General features: G+C 34.7%; 1 pseudogene; it reads right to left on the bottom strand.

The window, feature by feature from the left end:
- Positions 1 to 8,833: 8,833 nt before the first annotated feature.
- Positions 8,834 to 8,948, bottom strand: LOC125497167 (small nucleolar RNA R71; annotated as a pseudogene).
- Positions 8,949 to 9,826: the final 878 nt, after the last annotated feature.

The raw sequence follows: 9,826 nt of genomic DNA, 5'->3' as shown, positions 1-9,826 counted from the left end.
ATTAATAAAAAAATAAAAAAATCTCAATTCTTGGATTAGAAAGCTTGTATTGCGGATGAAAAAATGGTTAAACCACTATAGATTAATTTTTGCTCCATTTTATATTAGTTGTTAGTTTTTTACTTTTACACATGCCAAACATAACTTCAATGTATTTTCTATTAGTGAAGATTACAAAATTGTCATATTAATAGAATACACTAAAAAATCCATAACCCGTCTGTGGTAATATTTCTTTTTGTACTCTTTTTTTTTTTAAGTTCTTGTTTGAGTTATCTCAAGTCACATTTAGTTTAATATTAAAATTAAACCGTCTCTTTTAATGATATTTGAAGTAATTATAAGAGTGGCAAAAATTACCACATAATATTGTCATATAGAAAATTTCACATTCTACAAAATGATTGAACCTATTTTTTTTGGGATGTTAAGTGGAACTCTGTAATTTCTTCACATAATTAACTAATTATGTACTGACAGTTTATTCCGAGAGAAATGTAACCAATAGTATAAAACAAAACAAACTAGATAAGAAATCTAAGTAATGAACTTGATCAAAAGAGGGATAATTCTTTTATGGACCATAGGAAGTATTTTTTTTCACAAAATATCCTAATTTTTAAAAAGAATTAGTATATATATTTTTTACTAAAAAAGATAATTGTTTTTAGAATTTAACCCTTGTTAAGTTACTAGCCTACAGAATACAAAGCTAAACAACCCACAAAATAACAAACCTTAGACCTACCTATCATCACTCATGAAGTCATGACAGTTGAAATTCAAACATATTATTGAGATGTGTATTCGAACCATGATTAATATGTGGTGCTCCAATGAGCTACCAGTTCTTAAAAAAAAAAAAAAAAACTAGTATATCACCATATGCATTCGGCATCCAGGCGAGCGACTAATAAAGCTGTCTTTTGAATAATTGATATCGTTTTCCACACTACTAGCTCTAAGTCTCTAGCTTCCACTTTCAAATGACAAGACAGAGAGCAAAGAGACAACTTGGCAAAATCCACAAAGACCTCCACTTTGTAGGCTTTATAAAGTGGCTGGACTCCATAATAAAATTATATCTTATGTACACTGAATTTTACTCGTAATTTATGGGATTAAGGATTGATCTTTTTTTTTTCTGAGGGGAATTACGGATTGATCTTAAAACCGCCCAACTAGAGTTAGGAGGTCATTTATTTTACTATTTTTTTTACTTCATTTTAAACTCTATTTATAGTATTATATAAGAAAGAAAATATCAGTTTAGGATCATAGAAAATTAATTTGTAATATAGTTACAATTTAAGAAGATTATCTAAGATATTCTATAAATAACAAGATAGCTTTTTGAAAAGGAAAATTTGCCAAAAAAAATCTTTTAAAGGTTCATTTTTGCGAAAAAAAAATCTTATAAAACATAAATCAAACCAAAAAGTTAAATATTTTTTACAAGATGAAACCTCGGACCATTTTCCAGCGTTGACCATCTCAGTTTCGACATTGTCCACTTCTATTTCCCTTCTTCCTCCATAATTACCACCTAACCACCACTACCAACACCTGCCACCAGTCCGCACCCACCCATGTAGCCCCTAGTTCACCCCAGCCCAGCCCCCACCACCTGCAGCCCACCCCACCCTCACCAGCTACCCCAAACCCCTCCCTCCACCCGCTCAGGCGACAACCCCCACCCCCTATCCTCTCCCTTTTTCCCTCCCTCACCCCTCTCCTCTCCCTTCGTCCATCGCCCCCACTGCTGTGCCACCCAGAACCCCCTCCGCAATCCCCCCCTCCCCCAGCAGCTTCGTCCATATCCTTCTTCAAATCACTTTTGGCACCTTCGCTCTCTTCTTCTTTACCTGCCACTAATACTTCTAGACTTCAGACGCCGTCGTTGGGTGGAAGGGGGGAGCTGCAGGGGGAAGGGATTGCGGAGGGGGGCTCTAGGTGGCGCAGTGGTGGGGGAGGGGAATGGATAAAGGGAGAGGAGAGGGGGGGAAGCGTGAGGGAGGGAAGAAAGGAGAAGAGAGAGGGTAGAAGGGTGGGGAGTTGTTGCCGAAGAAGGTGGAGGGAGGGGTTGGGGGATGCTGGTGGGGGTGGGGTGGGGGTGGAGGGGTGGCGGCAGGTGGTGGCTAAGTGGTGATTATGGAGGAAGAAGGGAAATAGAAATGGTCAACGTCAAAATTGAGATGGTCAACACCGGAAGTTGGTCTCAGGTTTCATCTTGCAGAAATAATTAACTTTTTGGTTTGTTTTCGCAAAGAATGTTTTATAAGGTATTTTTTTTTTTTGCAAAAATTAATTTGTGAAAGGTTTTTTTTTTGACAAATTTTCCTTTTGAAAATAACAAATTAATTTCTCCAAATATCTCATATATGATTAAGGTGGTAAATTTTTCAATGAGAAAGTGACATGCCTCTTTTTAAAAAAAAGTATGATGTAACATATTTATAAGAAGTTTGACAATTTTTAGATATTATAAGAGGTATTGTACTATTTCAAGGACGATTTAGTTCATTGTAAATATCTATTGCTATCTTGAAATACATAAACATTGATGACTATATTATTATTCGTATAAAAATAAAATGATCAATGATATATTATTTTCATTGTACTTCCCAATATATGGTCAAAAAAGTTCCATTATAATCATAACTAACTTGACCTTCAAAACAAAGGATATAGAACTAGCATTAATTATAGACAAAGTTTGTTAAGATTTAATTAAAGTCTCCACTCAAATCTATCTATGGGGAAGCATAGTTCGCATGGCATGCCGGAAGAGGCAAAAATATGAAAATACAAAAATAGATTTGCATAACAAAATATGTATGAAATTGATAGTCCAAAAGTCTGGATTCTATGAACCTACACCTACACCTACCTCCATTGGCAAAGATAACATGATATAGTTAGCAAGGCTTTGTTGAGGAGAGGAGGGTGGGGGACACTCCTTAAGAGCTATCTTGTGCACAACTTCATAACCCACTTAAGCTGCTTATGGTCATGCAACAGATAAAATTTAAAAGATAAATAGAGGTAGGGGCCTAAAAAGAAGGGACATTCAGACACAGAGGGACACAATTATATGCACAAATTTTATTTCTCATTCTGTTCAAAGTCCTTCAAAACTTTTAAGGGGAAACACAAACATATACTTCATACCCCTCTCTTAATTCTTCCAATCTCTTGTTATATTTATTACTTAAGTGGGGACTACTACTCTTCTAATCTTCCCTATCTCTCCACAAGACCACAACACCTCACAGACAACAAACATAGGTCAATGAAATTATTTTGGAAGGGGAATTAAATACCATACACTAACAATATCATACACCCATTGTCTACCTCTCATTTAATTAGCGCTATGTAGATTCTAGACACTACAAGTCTACAACAATACGGAGCAAGATTGAACCTATAGGTCCACTAATACCCCTAATTATAGAATAAGAGAGTAATATTCCATTCGTCTTAAAATATAGTTTTTATTTCCATTTTGAGTGTTCCAAAATATAGTTTCCATTTTCATATTTAGTTTCCCATTTTTCCGTAATTTGTCTAGAAAAATCGTGTGTTGTCATTTATTTGCCTCTTGAATTTCGTTTTTTTCCTTTGTTTATTCAACCAAAATGTTACAATTAATGCTTTTTCACCAATTATTCTCCACTCTCTCTCCTAAAATCATGTTTTCCCATAAAATATTTATTTAAATAAACAAAATTTTTTTACTATCTCTCGTAGATTCTACTTACATAAATTAAAGAGAAATGGAAACTATATTTTGGGACGACAGGAGTATATCATACTGATTTTTATGTCAATAGTGTTTTTAACATCTATTACTGAACATTTAATCAGCTACCGATTTGATGTGTTTTCAATCAACTTTTTAGTTGACGTGTTCTCAATTAACTATTAACTGATGTTTTTCGATTTGTTATACATTATATTGTAAGATGGATCATTGCGAACTTTACAGATTTTAGGGTGTTTTGCAATTAAAGTTGTGGAGCAAAAAGAGAGATTTGGACCACTTTTAGAGTTTTAATTTGTCAAAAATTTTAAAAGGGATGTTTGATAAAATAGAGTTTTAGAGAGGGTTTTGGGATTAAAAACTCTTAAAATGAAAAAAAAATCTCATAATAGGAGTTTTTTCTTTAGAGAATTAGGGACTAATATGTTCGATGATTTTTTTGCCTCTAATAATAATACTACACATATGTATTAAATTGTTTATAAATGTTATTTCACACACATTAATGGCAATAAGATTTTAGCAATTAATTAATTGTCACCAAACACATTTATAAAAATATTGTCAAATTAGCAGTCAAATATGTTGAACAAAAAGTTAAAACTTTAACAACAAACTCTAAACTATATTCGCCAAATAGGATCAAGATCGGGAGGGATTCAACTAGAAACGACAAGCATCACCTCTTTTATTTTATAAATATGAGGGCCATGTATAGATGTATTATTTTCCAAAAGGAGAAATTATTTAAATTGGTAGACAGACAAATGTGTACTCCTCCCATTAATTTGAAGCTACTGTAGAAACAAACTTATGTGACCTATATATCTGCTTCTTAGGTTGAGTCATATATATCTTTAATATTATTTTCCAATTTGCTGTGACTCTTTCAAAGTTGTATATCAATATGTTCCCCACATTGATTGGTCAGGTGCCTCTTTAAAAGTCCTCCTCTCCTCTCCTCTCTATGCTACCCCTACCTCAAATCTGAATCTCTCTTTTTCCCCTCTTCTTTTCATAGGCATCATATCTTCCTAACAAAACAACATGGAAAGTGAGTAAAAAGACAAAAGACTAAATTAAAGGGGAAAAATAGATTATCATATAGAAAAAAAGTAAGCTAAACCACAAGTAAATAGTAGTGTAAATATGCTCCCCCATTCTCTATCCCCTACCATATGACTGCAATCATCCTGTAGGAGAAAGAGAGACTATTGGAGGATAGAGAGATTAGTTTTGTGGACAACCGGTTGTTCGTGTCATAAGGACCCCATTTGGCTTGCCTAATTGGGGACACCAACCGATGGGCATAAAGTTGTTTAGTTAACATCAACCAATCACTTGGACTTTGACATTAGTCACTTGGATTTTGACATGAACTTTCTTAGTCTTTGTCATTTAAGTGCACTTAGGATTCTAATTAAACCTTTGAACAAGATTCTAATTACCCTAATCTACGTACTATGGTGAAGGAAATTAGAGGCCCCTCTTTTTATGTAGTGCTAATGAGTCATAATCATGGCTTAGCTACTTTCTAATCTCATCTTGTTGATATGGCCCAAAATTCGGTTTTTAAAAGAGCATCTACAATATATATATATATATATATATATATATATATATATATGCTTCAATAGTAGATTAAATGTGGTAAATTAACACACTCCTTGTTTGATTACTGTTGGAATTTAATTTTCATGAGAAGTCTTATTTCATGGGAAGTAAATTCCCTTGTCTATTTCTTAGGAAATGGCTTTTGATGTTTGGTTAAACATACGAATTTGTAATTGACACATGAATTTATAATTATCAAGGGGAGGGGGGGGGGAGAGTTGGTGATCAATTTCCTACACTTCATAGGAACTTCCATTTTCTTGATAATTCTATTTCCCATGAATTTCCTATTTACTAGATACCAAAAAACAATCATATAATTTTGTACTTTCCAGGAAATCCAAATTCCAATGAAATTTGAGGTGAACTAAACGACATCTAAGTCTAGGAGATTTTGTTCAATACTCAATCTATTTTTAAATAGATGTTTCATTTTAACTTTGATATTATTTACAAAATTTACTTTAATCATATATTATACATAATTACAAAATTCAATTTTAGCGTATAAGATAATGTTGAAATTGTTCTGACTTATATTTTCTTTTTTTGGTAAGTAAGTTTTATTGCTCTCAATATTTACAGCCTACGGCGGCCAATAAGACACACCAACAACATCCAGGCCTTGGATCAGAACCATGGCTATTACAAACTGTCCCACCAACAAATATCAGATCCCCTTATCTTCCTAGGGATTCTATCCTGACTTATATTTTCATAATATTAATTCTTTATAATTTATTAGTAATGCATATATAGTGATATTAATAGTCAAAGTTGGGCATTACTAAGCGTGCAACTATAAAGGGAGCATCTATTTAAAAACAATAGCAGTAATTAATAAGAAAATTAGTTATTAGGCCCGGGCTATGGCCCGGCTAAGAAAAAATTTCATTTATAAATATTGTACTTTGATATGATAACACTAAATAAAACTTGGTCTAGTAGTTAAAACTTTAGTACATGAACTTGAGGTCATGGGATCAAAACCTATACTATGCAATTTCTAATTTTTTTATTGTACATGGATTACATGAACTAAAACTCCCTAAGGAGAGCGCCACGTGGCAACAATCCTCGTTTACGCACGCCTTTTAATATATTAGTATAGATAAAACCAGGCGGATTATATGTAGTGACTCAGTACACAAGCATTATGATATACTTCTCCCGTTTTAAAAAGATGACACGATTTGGATTTTACACTATTCATACATTCTCCATTGACTATGTTTTGTGATTTTTACGCAAGGAAAAATATAATTATGTGGGTTCTTGTTATTCGTCTTGATATATACTTCCAGACTATCAAAATTATTATAATTTTTACATGTAAAAAAATTAGAGACATTAATAGTTAAAGTGGTGTATTGACAAGCATACTCAAAGAAGTGTATCAAGTATTTTACAACAAAGGAAGTACATATGTTTTTCTATTTTGTCAAAAATCATCTTAAATTTAGCTATTTGTTGGTCTCCAAAATACTACATCCATGTGGTAATAAAGCACACTTGTAGCACACTTTGTCACATAATAGATTTAGGTAGGTAAAAGTGCCGATGTTTATATAATAGATCCGATATTGATGTCGATAATTAGTGTACTAAAATATACCTTTTTTTTTTGGTATACATGACATTTCATTCATTGCAGAATAATGTTAAACCTATTACAATACGAGATTAGTTGGTCCAAACATTAACTAGGAGGAGTGGGGAAAATTTTAGTTACAACACATTCACTATTCATGACTCTAACAACTTTAGCCATGCTATTTGGTACTTGGTTATATATGCTGCCAGCTGTAGTGCTTAATCATAAGACCCGACCTCTTGTTGATCCACAACCTGCACATTACATGTTGGAATATAAATCATAATGCTCTACTGTAAGGAGCTCAAGAGCTTTCATACAATCATAGTAGATGATAGCCTTGGGAAGATTATGGATCTCCACAAAATATATTGCCTCCATAATTCCTAAGGTTTCCGCTACAATAGAACTGTTAGTACATATTTGCTTTCCAAACCCCCCCCCCCACTGACCCTGGGCATCACGAATTACCCTGCCAATGCCTGCCAACTCAAGTGTACCAACAAAAGAAGCATCAACATCAATCATTAGATAATCATGAGCATTAGTAAAATAAATGTTTATTGCTGCGGTCATTAAGTGGTCTAATGCGGCGATTTTGGCCGTTCACCAAATAAGGGTGCAACAATAGGCTGATATATTGTTTCGGTTCCTAGGCAAAACCGTAGCAATATATTGATTTTTTTAAAAAAAAATAATAATTTATGCATGCAGTTCCATCCAACCTCCTCATGCAGGATGCAGAATGCATCAAGCAGAATTCAGCAGATGCAATAATAGTTTCTTTATAAATTTCGGTAGAGCTCCATTTGTAAAGTGGACATACCGTATAGGCTTTCAATCATTAGGCAGAGTGATCTTTGACCATGCGAGAGCGGTTAGGTGATCTTTGAGGGAGGTAATGTTCGAGAGAAATTACATGTGCCCTAGGTAAATTGACTTATTAGGTGGTTGTTATTCGTCTCTGATTTTCCGAATTGTATGTATAGTTATCCATAATCCTGGTTCTTTATTAATTGATTTGTTATTTGCTTAGTTTAGTACTACAACTATCGTCATCTGATTTTGTTAGTATAATATTAGAGTTCAGATATAATAATATAACTTTCTCCCTTTGGATTCGATCTTGACTTCCCTGACTACTAGTTAGTGGACCTTAGGTTATTTTTGATTAGGTGATACGACTGTAGCCTATCAAATTTTAGTGCCGTTGCCGGGGAGACGATTTATTTTTTATTTTGTCTGAATTATAATATTGCACTAACCTTTACTTTGAAGAACACCTGTTTTTTGGAGTATCTCACGTTTGTTTCAGTGTTTTTGGTGTATGAACAGGAAATTGAAATCTCCAAATATCATTCCATTTCACTCGTAGTCTCAGAAAGAAAACTAAGCAAGCAAAGTTGTCTACAGGGACACCCTCGCAAAAGACACCTCACCATCTTCACCACACAAGAATTCCCGGTCTCACCTATTATTCTCAAAATGGGTGAGAATGTTACATGAACCTTCACGAACTATGCACAACCATCTCCTGATAATGTGCCCACTGGGGTACGAATGCCCACTATCGTTGCTACAAATTTTGAGATCAAGTCTCATGTTCTGAATATGGTTCAGATATAACCAATTTGCTGGGTTATCATCTGAAGACCCAAATCAGCACCTGCAACGCTTTTTACAATGTTGCGCTACTGAGAAATAAGTTGGTGTTACTACTGATGAGATGAACCTCATCTTATTTGGCTTCTCTCTGCGCAACAAAGCACTATTTTGGTATAATAAGTTGCCTTCCACCATCACCACCTGGACATAACTATCAAAGATTTTTCTCATGAAGTGGTACCCTTACCAAAAGACTACAGATATGCGTCATGCCATAGTAACTTTCACCCAAGATCCTGGTGAGTCCTTTTATGAAGCTTGGGAGAGGTTTAAGGATTTGCAGCGTCTTTGTCCTCATCATGGTTTGTGTCAGATTTTCTACACTAGAGTTGATGCAGATACAAGACGGGTAATTGATGGAGCATCCGGTGGATTCTTCATGGATAAGGCCATTGATGAAGGGTATGAACTTCTGGAGAAACTAACATCTAATCAAGCATCTACTATTCGTTCCTCTGTGAAAAAGGGAGGGAAAAATGATGTTGAGGCCATTTCCTTACTATCCGGGCAACTAGCTGTTCTAACTCATACGATCAATTCTTTGAAGTTAGGTAATAACTCCTCCCACATGAGTGTTAACGCGATGGTTAGTGCTTCTAATTACAATCTTCTCACTTGTGATGCTTGTGGGATACCTAGGCACAACTCTCAAGAGTGTCATGCGCTCCTATCTTCTAATGTAAGGGGAAAATGTTGGATACTTAATGCTTTTCAGTCACAACCCAGGATTCAGTTCAACCCATATTCTAACACGTACAATCCACAATTGAGAAATCATCCAAACCCTTCATATAGGAGCAACAATGTGTTGAACCCTCAACCTCAACAACCATATGTGCCTCAAAATCAGGTTCAACAATATCAACCTCAACAACAAGCTCCTCCTAGCTTCCAGAGAAATCAAGCTCCTCAACAAGCTGCTCCTACTGCCGACCCAACCATGACAGAGTTGAAGAACATGATGTTTCAGATGCCGAAAGGTTTTAATGCTTTGCAAGCCGACACAAAAGCTCAGCTGGAAAATTTGGATACGCGTAACAAGATGTTGGAGAGTCAACTAGCTCAGTTGGCTAGTTCTTCTGCTAGTAGGGCACCTGGATCATTACCTTCACAACCAATGCAACCAAGAGATACTACCAATGACATTGCTCTTAGGAGTGGAACACAATATGATGGTCCAACAA

The sequence above is a fragment of the Beta vulgaris genome, chromosome 4 (genome assembly GCF_026745355.1).
Source record: "Beta vulgaris subsp. vulgaris cultivar EL10 chromosome 4, EL10.2, whole genome shotgun sequence".
Classification (NCBI taxonomy): Eukaryota; Viridiplantae; Streptophyta; class Magnoliopsida; order Caryophyllales; family Amaranthaceae; genus Beta; species Beta vulgaris.
The sequence above is the reverse complement of the archived record's forward strand: the minus strand, read 5'-3'. Positions and strand labels throughout refer to the sequence as shown.